The 14,426-nt window shown below is 45.8% G+C and overlaps 1 long non-coding RNA gene across 2 annotated transcripts; it reads left to right on the top strand.

Moving 5' to 3' along the window:
- Positions 1–5,116: 5,116 nt before the first annotated feature.
- Positions 5,117–10,817, top strand: LOC103885906. 2 transcript variants are annotated; one of them, XR_001904432.3, is made up of 4 exons: positions 5,117–6,699; positions 7,740–7,989; positions 8,277–8,506; positions 9,885–10,817. It is a non-coding gene; the product is annotated as an uncharacterized LOC103885906 (long non-coding RNA). The 2 variants fall into 2 exon arrangements; XR_001904430.3 differs by lacking the exon at positions 5,117–6,699 and having other exon boundaries at positions 6,732–7,989.
- Positions 10,818–14,426: the final 3,609 nt, after the last annotated feature.

Genomic DNA, 14,426 nt, shown 5'->3' with positions numbered 1-14,426 from the left:
CCAGTTTTCCTAGGACTTTAAAAGCCTTCATTTACATATACAGAGTTGATAAGCTAATTACACAACAATCTTGTCCTAACCGTTAAATCAGCCCCCTAAGGTCTTGTTAGATAACACCTTGTTAACCTAGTTCAAGGAAACCTGCTGTTTCTCAAAAATAATAAAAGCTCAATTTCTGCAATCCAAACTCGACTCCCCCAACCACTCCAATCTCTCTTTAGTCTGAATTAGATATTAAATTGACATTTCCACTGAATTGGAAACGACCATGAAAATAATCAGTATCACACTACGAGTATGGAATTTCTCGAACTGTAGACGCTGGCTGAGTGCAGCCCTATTTTATCCATCCCACACTGTAGGCCTGGTCCTCAGGGCTCACATGCTTTCCCAGGGCCTAAGAAAATGATCGTGACATGGAAATTTAAAAAGTTTTGCCTCCAAAATTAACATTCCTTGCAACTGAGCAAAACCAATATGAAAGAATGTTTAATTACGAGTCTACTAAGCAAATGACATTATGCCAGCTCCAACTCAACTCCTACAGTTATTTATAAATTAGATTAAATGGGGGATGTGGGCGCATGTTAAGATGTTAGGCATGACGTAAGGATGGTGCCTCCAGATGTGAAGATGGATGCAGAGGAGGATGTGCATTTTGTGAGGCCCAAAGCTCACACAATCTTAGGACCTTTCTTTAAGAAAATGGATACAGCACTTGAACCCGGGAGGCGGAGGTTGCAGTGAACTGAGATTGTACCACTGCACTCCAGTCTGAGCAACAGAGCGAAACTCCCTCTCAAAAAAGAAAAGAAAAGAAAAGAAAATGGGTACAGCAATATCTTACTTCTGCAAATTTTAGCCAAGCACATGACCAGGCGAACACTCTGTAGGGGTACTTCCAGAGCTCTGCAACGACCAGGGGAGGTGAGAGGCTCTGAAGTCCAAGTTCCTCAGCCTGATGGTAAATACTCCCCAGGGTGGATAGGTTGTAACATCAATTATGGTAGAATGAGCTTGGAAAGTGCTGTCAACCCAGGCTTGGAGAGTCACACCATTCCCATTAACTCTACCACTCTTTAAAGGTTCTGAGAAAGTCCTCCAGTTCAGAAAGTTAACTTTATTTGACCCAGAGTTTTCAATTCTTTTTTTTTTTTTTGTGCTATAGAGACCCTCTCTGGGCGAACATTTTTGAACATCTCAGAAAGGGCTGGGAAAGGCTGACTTAGTCCCTTCTGCCTTCCCCTGCCCCCGCAATGCTCTTTCATTTTATGGAGAAGGAAACAGCAAGGACTCTGACTTCTCTGTTATCTCAGGGCAGCTGAAATTATTCCTCAACCTCAACCTCAGGTTGCAGACATGGCAGGTCAGAGAGGAGTTTTACTTCAGAGGGTGGTCAGGGAGGAGAGGGGTTAGCTTAGAGGACAGGGCCAGACCTACTCATAAGGGATTTCTAATGTAATGAAACACCTCCTCCAGAAAAAAAAAAAAAATCCGCACCTTTCTCTTTTTCAGAATTTTAAAAGAGTGGGGCATTTTGCTTCAGATGAGGGCAAAAGTGGCTTGATGTATGATTCCTGTGTCTCACTTTCTGTTGCTTTCTTCTTTAAGAGTTTAGCCTAAGACTGGAAACATCATTTTCAGGTCCCTGTGCAAAATGGAAATGCTGGGGCTCCCTGTTCCAGAATTATTCAGAATTTCAGGAGAGCATTCATCCAAGCGGGGGGTGGCGCCCTGCGGAGCTCCAGCCCTGAATAACTAGCTGTACAGGTTGCGTGCCCATGAAGCCAGTCCTGGTTAGTGCGTATTCATGTTTATTTATTTCAAAGTTCAAAGTTCTGAAGATATTTAGAGTCTGTATGGAAGGCAAAGTGGCGTAAGAGATTTTAACATAATGAGCCAGATCTGGGCACCAGTGTGGAGATGCATTTTTATAGGGTGAATCATTAATTGGGCATTCTAAGAGTCACTCAGCCTTTTCAATGATTCATCAGCCATGCTGATGCTGTTGTGTGGTTCATATTATTGTTGTAATTAACTGACGCTTGTCAAATGTAAACCTGGCTCTAACCTGGGTGTTTTCAAAAACAACGCTAGTTACTGTGTATTCAGGTAGAGGGGGTCAGCATACTGTAACTCTCTGTTTTCCTGACTTGTAATAATGAACCCTTTCTCTCAGGGGACTTAGTCTCATTGTCTTTCCTGTAAACAGTTGGTAACGTGAGTGGAGCTCTGGAGTGAGAAACGGGGTACTGCTTTTCCTGCATCAAGGGCCTGCATGTTCAGAAGCAGCAGTGTGGCATGGGAGCTTTTACAGCAGCACAGTCAGGGGTCAGTTCTTTCACTGCCTGGTAACTTGGGCTTTCCAAGGGAAAGGGAGGTAGTCACTGCAGGTGAGACAAAGAAAGTGCTTGGTAAGGGATTTCTGGGATCCTCGAGTCCAGAGTGGATTAGATGGGATTAGAGACCCACTCTAAGCTGTTACTACCTGCATCTTAGTCCACTCCAGAGCTGAGGCTCCCTGATCCCTTTAACCAGGTGCATGCTCACTGGGCTTCCAGCTTCCAAGCCTTCTACCTGTGGAATGCTTGGTCCAATGTCTGGGGCACCTACTCTTACTCCAAACTCCTCCACATCTGCAGAGTGGCCCAGCATATTCTCTTCTGGAAAGGAGGTCTTTGTCTAACAGAAGTGAGTCTGTAACCCTAGGCCAATTGGAGAAAGGGGTGTGGTGTGCATGTGACCTGTTTTCTTGCCTCCAGGGCAGGTCAAGGCATCCTTCCTTGACCCTTAAAAATAGCAGTGGTTGGCTGTGCGTGGTGGCTCACACCTGTAATCCCAGCACTCTGGGAGGCTGATGTGGGTGGATCACGAGGTCAGGAGATGGAGACCATCCTGGCTAACACGGTGAAACCCCGTCTCTACTAAAAATACAAAAAATTAGCCGGGCGTGGTGGTGGGCACCTGTAGTCCCAGCTACTCAGGAGGCTGAGGCAGGAGAATGGCGTGAACCCGGGAGGCAGAGCTTGCAGTGAGCCGAGATCGCGCCACTGTACTCCAGCCTGGGCGACAGAGTGAGACTCCGTCTCAAAAAAACAAAAAACAAAAAACAAAAAACCAGTAGTGGTTTTAACAAGGTTTCCCCTTTTTGCTTTTCACTTTTTCTTGGTTCATAGTTTGCATGCTACTGTCCCATGGAGCCAGGAAGAGAGCAGGAGTGGGGCAAATCTGGGGTCTGATGGGGGCTGGGAACCTTGTGGCCTCTGCCTGAGCTCTGTGGGACCACGTCAGGGCAGGGATGGGAGTGCCCTGGGCCCGGAAGCAGGTTGGCCGTGGCTCAACACTCACCAAATGTACCCAACCCTGGCTAAGACATCTCCTTATAGGGGGATCATCAATACCATATCTTCCAGGCCCATTTTCCTTACTTAACCAGATGTTAGGCCACGCAGATTGGAGAAATATAGTTATCTCTACTTAACACATCATAAATTACCATCATAAATTATCCCAGTGTTTGTATGCCCTTGTTCCCAAAGCAAAAGGTTCTGAAGCAACCTTAGTTGAGATAGACGTTTCCAGTGAGGGTAGGTATATCAGTAGGTTGAGAGGAAGCACGCCAACGCAGGTACAATTTACTTATTTGTTTTTAATTGCTGTAGAGAAACCCTAATTCATAACTATTTGCTGGAGATGAATTGGGTTCCCCATCTGCTCCACTTCTAAGGCAAGCTTAAACTTCTTCCTGATAACCTGTCAGTGGTTTTGCCTTCAAAGACCCAGCCTTATCAGCCCATTTTCTTATTGCCACAAAAAAACCTGTGCCACCACTGACCTCCTCTGTGACCTTGGGCAAGTCCTTTCCTTACACTGGGTGTCCACTGCTCCATCTATAAGCAGAAGGTAATAGACCAGCCCATCTCTATGCTGGATAACTTTGTCTTCACACCCCACAGCCTTCTCTTCGAGCTGAGGGCAGGGCTGCTGGTTGATGCAGGAGGAGGAAGCCTTAAAGAGGTCCCTCTGATGAGGAAGCCCATCTGAGCGGCTCTCACAGGCCACACACTTGAAACCAAGTGCGCGTCTCCCCCACTTGTATGGTAAAATTTCGGTGCTGACGAAGGCTCTGATGGTAGGTTTTCTAGGGAAGGCTGGTGGGTTTCCTCATTGGGAGCAAGGCATCCTCTGCAGTCACATATTGGCAATGACAGCTCCTTCTCACTAGGGTCTAGGGTCTGTCCTGCCCACATCACAGAAATAACCATAAAAGTCCCTATTATTTACTGAGGGCTTATCATAGGTGAGGTGCTGCACTGAGGGGCAGTCCCTCCAGGGGTACTATTTTCATTTCACAAGGAGAAGTGTTGTTGAAGTTCAGAGAAGTTAGGTAACTTGCCTAATACACTGTGAGTGGCAGAGTTGGGATTCTACCCCAGGCACTGAGCTCTGAAGCCCGAGCTCTTGACAACTTTGCCTGTATGCTTCCATAAATGTAATCTTTAAGCTGTGGCTGTTCCCTGTTAAGCCCCTGTTTAAAGATCCATCAAAATAGATGGCTCCTTCTCTGAGTCATAGCCTTCTCTGATTCTTCTTATCATCATGAGACCAGATACCGAGAGGCAGAGATGGCCAAAAGGTTTTAAGTTCCCTCTGTTCTCTTGTAAAATGCAGTGCCCAGTAATATCCTGGCATTACCCACACTGCTATGGCCTCTAGTTGAAGATAGGAGTGCTGTGGGTTTTTTCTTGGCAAGAAATTGTGGACCAGACGTGACATTCAATCACAGTCCTCTGGTCTCATTTGGGACCCAGCGGGCAAGTCTTTTCTTAACCCTATTATTTTACAAAAATATTAAAAGGCAAGCAACTGGGTATGGTGGCTCAAGCTATAATCCCATCGTTTATGGGAGGCCGAGGTGGGGGGATCACTTGTGGCCAGGAATTCCAGATCAGCCTGGATAACATGGTGAGACCCTGTCTCTACAATAATAATAATAATAATAATTAGTCGAGTGTGGCAGGGCACACCTGCAGTCCCAGCTACTTGAGAGACTGAGGCAGGAGGATCACTTAAACCCAGGAGCTTGAAGCTGCAGTGAGTTATGATCATGCCACTGCACTCCAGCCTGGGTGACAGAGCAAGATTCCATCAGACTGGGTAACAGAGTGAGACCCTCTCTCAAAATAACAGCAAGTAAGCAATCATGGTTTTTTGACTTTTCAAGGAATTTGCAAACAACATATATTCCCTTCACCCATCTAGCTTTTGGGGAAGGACACCCAAATTCTAACAGTCACCTACCTAGAAAAATAGATAACCACAGCCACGGTCCATTCCATTGCAACTTGGTGATGCCAGAAGGTCTCAGGCTCAGGAGGGGCACCCCCGAGGGCCTCTCAGCAAATATCCCGATTCCTTAAACTGGGACAGTGTTTTCTGTCTGCAGAGTGTGCTCCCACCTTGGAGTGGGCTTGTCTGGCTTGACCCTGAATATGCCCAGCAGGGACTGCATCCCTCAGTTCATAGATACAGAGGTTGAAGGTCAGGGAGGTAAAGACAGAAGGGGCAGCCAGTCAGAGCCAGTAGCTGCAGCCCAGATTTCCTGGCTCTGATTCCAGGATTCTTTCCACTCCACCGGCTCTCATGTATGGACAACTCAGGGGTCAGAGTAAGCACCTTTATTTCTGAATTTTCTTATTCTCTCCTGTAGCCTTATGACCAGTGTTCAGAAGATTTATCTCTTCCTAGCTTGGGACTTGCACCCAGCAAGTTTCCATGCAAGGCAGCTGCCTTTAAGAAGAACAGAAGAGTCCCAGTTGAGCTTATGGGGAATGAAATCAGTCGCAAGCCCCGATCTCTCTGAAAAGTTGTTATTAAATTCTGTGCCTGGCCCTGACCTGGATTTAAAGATTTGCAAGAAGACAAATTCCAAACAGATGCCCATTAGGGCCCTGACAGCCGCAGCTTAAAGATAACATTTACATTCTGCCGGGGTTTGTATCTCTCTGTTCCCTACTCGGCCCCTCTCTCTCCTCCAGTGGGATCAATACCTCGGTTGAGGTTACGTGGAGGTGGCCACATTCTTTTAAGCTGTTTGCTCAGTGCTTGGTTTGCTCTGCTAACACGCTGGGCACTTCTTCCAACAGCCCTGTTTGCCCAGCATTAGGGCTGTTTGCCGAAACACCTAGCCCAATCCGAGGGGGCTCAGCTTTCTAAACAGTTGGTCCCCGAATCTGTCAATCAATAACACCAATTGGGTTCCTGATACGAACAGCAAGTGTGGCCAAGTCCAATATTTGCGCAAACACTACCCCCTCCCCCTGCACCTGACTGTCCCCCAGCTTGCCTAAAAGGACGATCACCAGACGCACAGGCTGCTGGGAAGATACAATGTTGGCAAACAGGGAGCTGGTTCCAGGAAAGAAGGGCACATGAGCAAACATGATGGCCCCTTTATGAGAGGTAATTTACTGAAATGCACAGCGATTACCTGCTCATCCAGCCCTGGTGTAATTAAAAATGGCAGGCTAGGGGCTCTGTTTCCCCCGGCGCTGGCAGAGAAGCCTGGGTTTCGACTTGTGAAGCTTGAGGTTGGATGTGGGAATTGGCTTGGAGTCATAGGCGATGAGAGGGACATTAGGATATTATCAAGCCCGTGAACCCAACTCCCGGGAAGGACACAGCAGAGCGAGAGAAAAGGTACCTTCAAAAGAGGCTGGTGTTCAGTGGGTACGGGCTTTTTTTTGGGGTGAGGAAAAATGTTTTAGAACTTGTGAGAGGTGTTGGTTGTGCAACATCGTGAATGGATTAAATGCCACCGAATCGTTCACTTTAAAATGGTTAATTTTATGTTGTGTGAATTTCATCAAAAAAATTAAAAAGGGTGAATCCCAATGAACCCAGGTCGTTTACATTTCAGAAGCTCTAATGCCTAACTCAGGGTTTGGCTCAGAGTAAATGCTTAATAAATGTTTATTGAAAGAACAACCTAACATTTGCACAGTCAACAAAGCTCTTTGTTATACATTAGCTCATTTCATTTTTAAAGAACCCTCTGAGGTGGGCAGGGGTAAGCATTCTCGTGTTGTAAAGGGGAAGCTAAGGCTTTGAGAGGAGTGTGGTTTGCACAATGTCACGTAGCTAGTGACAGCAGTGCCAGAATTCAAACCCAAAAATCTTTGACTCCAAAGTCTGTGCTTGTAAAGCAATACTATTTTGTCTACCTCATGGCTTTCAGGATGGGAAACAAAGCAATAGGGTTTTAAAATATGTTCTCCCCCCTTCTTTTTTTTTTAGGGTATTTATTACTAAAAGTGTTTTAAAACTGGACCATTGAGTAAAGTCACTCCATCTCCTACCATTCCTAGCACAGCGCTTGATAAATATTTGCTGGCTCATTCAGCTGCAGCTGCAGAGACCTACCTGTGGTTGCTGTGGCGACTGTCCGGGCCAAAGCTCAGGCAGCTGGAAGTATCAGTGAAGCCAGAAGATTTCAGCTGTTCAGGGTCTGTGAGGAGGAGTCAAGGTCTGGGGTTTGTGTCCTCTGCATAGCAATGGCACTGCAATGGACGAGCCTGGTGCAGGGCTGAGCTGTCTCGCCACTGTCACCTGCCTGTTGAGGGATGATGGTGGTTGTTGAGAGGCTGGATCAGACCCCAGAGGTGGCATGGATGTGACATATTTGTTGGACTTACACAGTCTTGTATTTTATTTCCATCTCTGTTCCTTCCTTCCATGAGATCTTGGGTGTTGCTTCATCAACCCTGAGTAATCGTTTCTTCATCTGCAAGATGGAATAAGAAGGCCTACCTCACTGGGCTCGTGTGGGTGAGGAGAACTGAAGAGTCTGAGAGCACCAGCGTGGTGCTTGGCACGAGCCAGAGGCTACAGAAAACACTGCCCTCCCACACTCCACCTGGGAGAGACTCAGAAAAGAGCAAGCTTCATTTGAAAAAAAGGAAAACAGCTCAGGCAATGGGGTGGCTTAGAGTGAGTACCCTCAATGGGCTTGATCAGACCTCTGGCCAAAGACCCTTTTGGGGATGGGGTGAAGGTTGGTTGTTGCAGGGTAAAGGAAGTTGCTGTCTTTGGGAGGGGCGCCTGGCTGTGAGGTGACCTCTAGTCGTATTTGGCATAAGGGGAGAGGAGGGAACCAGAATTGGTAAGGAAGAGGGCTAAGAGACTGCCAAAGGTCTCCCTGTTTTGCCAGGGTTCTGGCTGATGGGAAGCTGGGCCAGGAAGGTAGGGACAGGAGTAATCATCCTCTATGATTGCAGGGCACTCTACTGTGCACACATGTCTTCCACTTCTTCCATCTGCCATGTCTTTCCAAGAACCCCTATGGCCCTGGGCTCAGAGCAGAACTGAGTGCAGAAATGAAAATCTATGGCCCTGTGTTCCAAAACAATGAAGAATTTCAAGATGGTGGCAGTGGCAAAATCCTTCTCCAGGAAAATTCTTTCCTTGGCCCAATGTGTAAACACTTGCTGAGGTCCTGTGGAGTTCCGTAAGTGCTGATGATATTGATGATGATGATAAGTATATAAGCTTCATGTTAGGACAGTTTTTGTTTTTGTTTTTTCTGAGACAGAGTCTTACTCTGTCACCCAAGCTGGAGTGCAGTGGCCTCCATTATGGCTCACAGCAGCCTCAACCTCCCAGGCTTAAGCAATCCTCTTACCTCAGTCTATCGAGTAGCTGGGACTACAGGTGCATGCCACCATACTTGGCTAATTTTTGTATTTTTTTAGTAGAGACAAGGTTTCACCATGTTGCCCAGGCTGGTCTCAAACTCCTGGGCTCAAGCAATTCTTGCCCGTCCATCTCTGGAAGTGCTGGGATTACAGGTATAAGCTACCGTTCCTGACCTTACGACAATTTTATTTTTTTTATTTAATTTAATTTTTTTAGATTTATTTTTATTTATTTATTTTTATATTATACTTTAAGTTCTAGGGTACATGTGCACAACATGCAGGTTTGTTACATATGTATACATGTGCCATGTTGGTGTGCTGCACCCATTAACTCATCATTTACATTAGGTGTATCTCCTAATGCTATCCCTCCCCCATACCCCCACCCCACGACAGGTCCCAGTGTGTGATGTTCCCCACCCTGTGTCCAAGTGTTCTCATTGTTCAATTCCCACCTATGAGTGAGAACATGCGGTGTTTGGTTTTCTGCTTAGGACAATTTTAATACTTATCATTTAATAAACACTTTATTGCACATGGAAGTTACTTTGGGGGAACTCCTAGTTGTAGAGTTGGCTTCCGAAACAGACTCACTCATAGGCATTTATTTCTAGAATAATGTTGTCAGGGTACAGAATTGTACCCTTTAGGTGGGACACAAAACCTAAAATGACATCCTTTTCAGGTGTAATTTGTGTCTGGTATCTGGCATCAAATATTGTTGCATTTAAAAAGTAGATTCAAAATGAACAATGATAGCACAGTGATTGTGAAGATGAAACAAAGTGACTTAAGTTGCCTGACTTGATCATTCTAGGTGGCCGTCGGAGTTTATTTTTGTTTAAAATCTAAAACAATGAAACAGAGTGTGAAATGTGAGGTGTAATATTTGTGTTTCGTAAGTGTATATTTTAGTTAATGCTTGAATTTTTTACTGAATTCAATAATGTTTTTAAAATTGAAACTTACTTTTTAATTATTTTAAAATGACAGAACAAAATCCAGATCATGGATTTATCAATGTTGTACCATTTGCTAACATTTTGCACTTATTAAATCCTCTCATTGGTCTCTGAATAATTATTTACATAAATTATTGTATTAGAATGTCACCAAAGGATCAAAGTTCAAACTGATAGGTATATTTAAACACAATTAAGTAAATAATTGTGCCTTGTTGTCCTGTAGGAACTTGTAGTAACTTGCAGTATCTTGCAGTATTGTGAAACCAGCAACTTGTTCACAATTCTTCTGAATTTCTCGGGAAATTTGAAGAGGAGTACCTGTACCAACATGAAATGATACGAATTTAAGTGAAGCTCAACAACAAAAAGCAAAAAGAACCAAAGAGGAAGCAACTGAAACAACATCTGGATGTATTTAAAAATATACAGTGCCTCTAAAATCAGGTGTCATTAATGAAAATTCTCAAGAAATGCCACCGGACATAGCCAATGCACCCATACTATTGTTATTCATTTCCTGCTTTTTACAGAAAACAATTTTGTTGCATGGAAGATTGGTGAGTTATAAAAAGACCTGCCCTGGGCGAATGGCGTGAACCCAGGAGGCGGAGCTTGCAGTGAGCCGAGATCGCGCCACCGCACTCCAGCCTGGGTGACAGAGCGAGACTCCATCTCAAAAAAAAAAAAAAAAAAAGAAAGAAAAAAAAGACCCGCCCTGGGTGTCAAGCACAGTAGTTACACCGCTGGTTCTGGCCCCTCTGCTTGGGATACGTGGGCAGGGTGCCCTGGTGGTAGGGCCTTGGTCACCAGCCAAGTCAGTTCCCATGGGATCCTCTTTCTGAGCTGATGCCCACTCCCTTGAAGAAGGGACTTCTATTCAGGCCTCTTGTTGCAAGGAGCAGAAACCCACTTAGACTGGCTCAAGTCAACTGTGTTCAGCTGTTCAGCATCCTGTTTCACAGGCATGTCCCAGCCTCTCTTGGGGTATGACTCGAGGCTGGCAGGGGAGACCCAGGGAATGTCACCAGTCTTTGGGGTTGCCTCAGCTCAAAACAGTCCCTCCTTTCAGCTATTTTTCTTTCTTTCTTTTTTTTTGGGGGGGATTGGGTCTTGCTCTGTTGCTCAGGCTGGAGTGCAGTGATGTGATCTCGGTTCACTGCAACCTCCACTTCCTGGGCTCAAACAATCCTCCCACCTCAGACTCCTGAGTAGCTGGGACTACAGGCATGTGCCACCATGCCTGGCTAAGTTTTAAATTTTTTTTAATAGAGACAGAATTTTGCCATGTTGCCTAGGCTGGTCTCGAACTCCTGAGCTCAAGCGATCCACCTGCCTCAGTCTCCCAAGGTGCTGGGATTATAGGCGTGAGCCACCTCGCCCGGCCTCCCTCCTTCCACTTTTAGGTAGCTGTGTTCAGAGTGGGTCATCCAGCAGAGGCAAACAGGTACAAAGTTGCTTCCAAGGCCCTGTGGGAAATTCTTATTAATTCAGTTGACAAATATGTGTTAAGTGCCTTCTTTAAGGACAGACAATGTCAGACCAGACTCAGAGGCTGTCTTCCTGGGGGAGCTATGGCACACATGAGCATGGCCAGAATTCAAGGAAGGGTGGGAGAGGGGCTCTAAGAGAGAGGCAGGTGAGTTGTTAGGGGTATGTGAAGAAGGGTGAGAGAACTTTGCCCCAGGGGTCTCCAAGAGGGGCTGGGGGCCTTTGTAGAAACTGAGATGTGCCAGGAGAGAACATCTTCTAAAGAATGGCACGCTTGGCTGGGCGCAGTGGCTCACACTTGTAATCCCAGCACTTTGGGAGGCCGAGGCAGGTGGATGACTTGAGGCCAGGAGTTTGATACCAGCCTGGCCAATGTAGGGAAACCCCGACTCTACTAAAAATACAAAATTCATCTGGGCATGGTGGCACACACCTGTAGTCCCAGCTACTTGGGAGGCTGAGGCAGAAGAATCGCTTGAACCCGGGAGGCAGAAGCTGCAGTGAGCTGAGATTGCACCACTGCACTCCAGCTTGGGTGACAGCAAGATCCTGTGATTAAAAAAAAAAAAAAAAAAAAAAAAAAAGACTGGCATGCTGTGTTTATTTATACCAGCTCTGTGACTTTGAGCAAGTCCCCCCTGCCTTCTGGGACACAGCTCCCTCCTCTGATGAAGCGGGGTGAGCAGGCCAATGGTCTGACATTGACATTATGGGCTGAATGTAATGAGGATAAAGCCAGGCAATCGCAGATTGCCAGCCCCCATCCAGAGTTAAGTGCTTAATAAACAGTGGCTGATGGCATGTTCGCAGGGTCTCCCAGGAACTTCCCCTTGGCTGGTGGTTTTCTGCCCTGACGCAGAGTAGAATCAAGGGCTTAACTCAGACCTTCACTCAGAAAAGGTCTTTCTGCAGGTGCTGAGCTAATTCTGGGGTTCTCTGATGAGTGAGCCCAGTCCACGCTTGGAATTTCCAGAGGAACAAATACCGTGGCCCTTGCACAACCTTCCTCAAATATACACTGTCTCAGTGGAGCTTTTGAGAGAAGCTGAATAGCTCTTGTAAAATATAAACTGTCATTTTTGTTGCTAATAATAATAATGACAGTAAATTCCTAGGCTCCTGCCTTGGAATCATAGCCTATCTGGAGGCAAATTTCATCATCACCCAAGGACTGGCCCAGCACCAGGAATAATAACTTCAGCATTCCTTATGCCTCAGAGGTTCACTAGGTCCGTGTACGTGCCTTTCTGACTCACCTCTAGATATGGTGGTGCCTCTGCTGCAGGACGGCTTGCTCTTTCACTGCTGTTCATGACTATTTCATGTCTCTCAGGCACTTTAGCTGTATACCTAATTTAATCCTCTAGCAACCCTGTGAGGGAGGTCATCTTAGGGATGACTGGGATTGGAACCCGGTTCTGTCTGCGTTCAGAGCCCAAGCTCCTAAGCACAGCCTCTTTGCTGTTTGACGGAAACAGTTCCAGCTCTGGGAGGTGCAGGCCAAGATGAGCATCCTGAAACAGGCTTCTCTGAAAGGAAAGAACGTAAAATAAGGGCCTTGACCTAACTCAATGAAATGTCTTATGCTCAGTCACCACTGAGTGAGAATCTGTTAAAATCTGGTCAGTCCTGTGCTGAACTTGCCTGGAGCACTTTCCAGGTAGAGAGAAACTGGTGAATGAAGAAAATGCATCATGATGATTGCAAAGGAAACACTTAATCTATGGAAGATAATACCTTGTTTTGAGGCATTTGCAAATACTTTCTGAGACATCCTGTTCCACGCCAATAATGGATGGACTAATCTCAAATTGTTCTTATTTGTTCATTAACGCAAGTCCCCCAAGGGCTTGCTATGCAACACTTTATTAGCCTGGACCGAGTAATATATTTTAAAGTAATAAAACTACATTATTTTAAAATTATTTTTTAATGTGGACTTTCCAGCCATTGACTGCCCTCTCTGATAGGTCTGAATTAGTGAGTTTTAATTGTGTGTAAAAGAGCAATAAAATCATCATTATGAAAATGATGGGGTGCCTCCTTCACAGCAGGCACTGTGCTGGGCCTTAACCCACTCAGCCTCACTAAACCCGCCATGTGGGCGCCACATGCCCTCACTGCACAGACAGAACTCATGCTCTGAGGGATTCAACTCCTTGCTAATGAATGGGGGAGCCAGGACTGAAACCCAGGCGTGTCAACCTCTGTTGGGGCTCAGAAAATGATACTCCTCAATATGATGCTTTGACATGCTGGACTAAAGAAGTAGCCTCAAGGTCTCTTGACCTTCCCTACCCCTCCTACCTTCCTGTTTCTCAACCCCTTGTCTCTCCCAAAACACAGGACAAGACTGTTCTCTGAAGTTCCCTCGTTCACCTAGAAACTGGATGGCCAAAGAGGAACACAATTGCCTTCCATCCCTTCCCTGAAATTTCATTACCCAGCGGATTAAAACTCATATCACAGAGGAAGAGATTGAAAATTAAACATCACACCGATGACCCATACTTCGGAGCATTGACCCAAATTGTCCGTTTTTAGGTCCCACTCCATCTCCAAAGATAATTATTTCTTAACCATTGTCTGAGCATTGGGCCCATTCATTCCTCTTAAAAATCATTTGCTGGGCCAGGCGCAGTGGCTCACGCCTGTAATCCTAGCACTTTGGGAGGCCGAGGTGGGAAGATCATGAGGTCAAGAGATCGAGACCATCCTGGCCAACATGGTGAAACGCTGTCTCTACTAAAAATACAAAGATTAGCTGGGCATGGTGGCACATGCCTGTAGTCCCAGCTACTCGGGAGACTGAGGCAGGAGAATTGCTTGAACCCAGGAGGTGGAGGTTGCAGTGAGCCGAGATCATGCCACTGCACTCCAGCCTGGCGAAAGAGCGAGATTCCATCTAAAAAAATTTATATATATATTTTTTCTACCCCTCAAAACAGCCATTTTCTCCTCCATCTCCTCTTCCCTGATGAAGAAGGGTATATAAGCGTCTGGATCTCATTGGGTTTGGGTCATCATGTTCTTGCAATTCCCCTGTGCTTATGCACATTAAATAAATTTGTATGCCTTTTCTTCTTATTAATCTGCCTATTGTAAATTCATTTTCAGTGAACTTCGAAGGGCAGAGGGGAAACTCTCCCTTGGCCCCTACCCCTCCAAGGTCCCACTTTTCCGACAACACTCCTTGGACACAGCCGAGGTACGAACATAATATGGTCCTGAATGAGGCTGAGTTTTGGGTGCAGAAGACCTGGGTTAATAAAAATAG

The sequence above is a fragment of the Papio anubis genome, chromosome 7 (assembly GCF_008728515.1).
Source record: "Papio anubis isolate 15944 chromosome 7, Panubis1.0, whole genome shotgun sequence".
NCBI classification, from domain to species: domain Eukaryota; kingdom Metazoa; phylum Chordata; class Mammalia; order Primates; family Cercopithecidae; genus Papio; species Papio anubis.
This window is presented reverse-complemented; position numbering and strand designations above follow the sequence as displayed.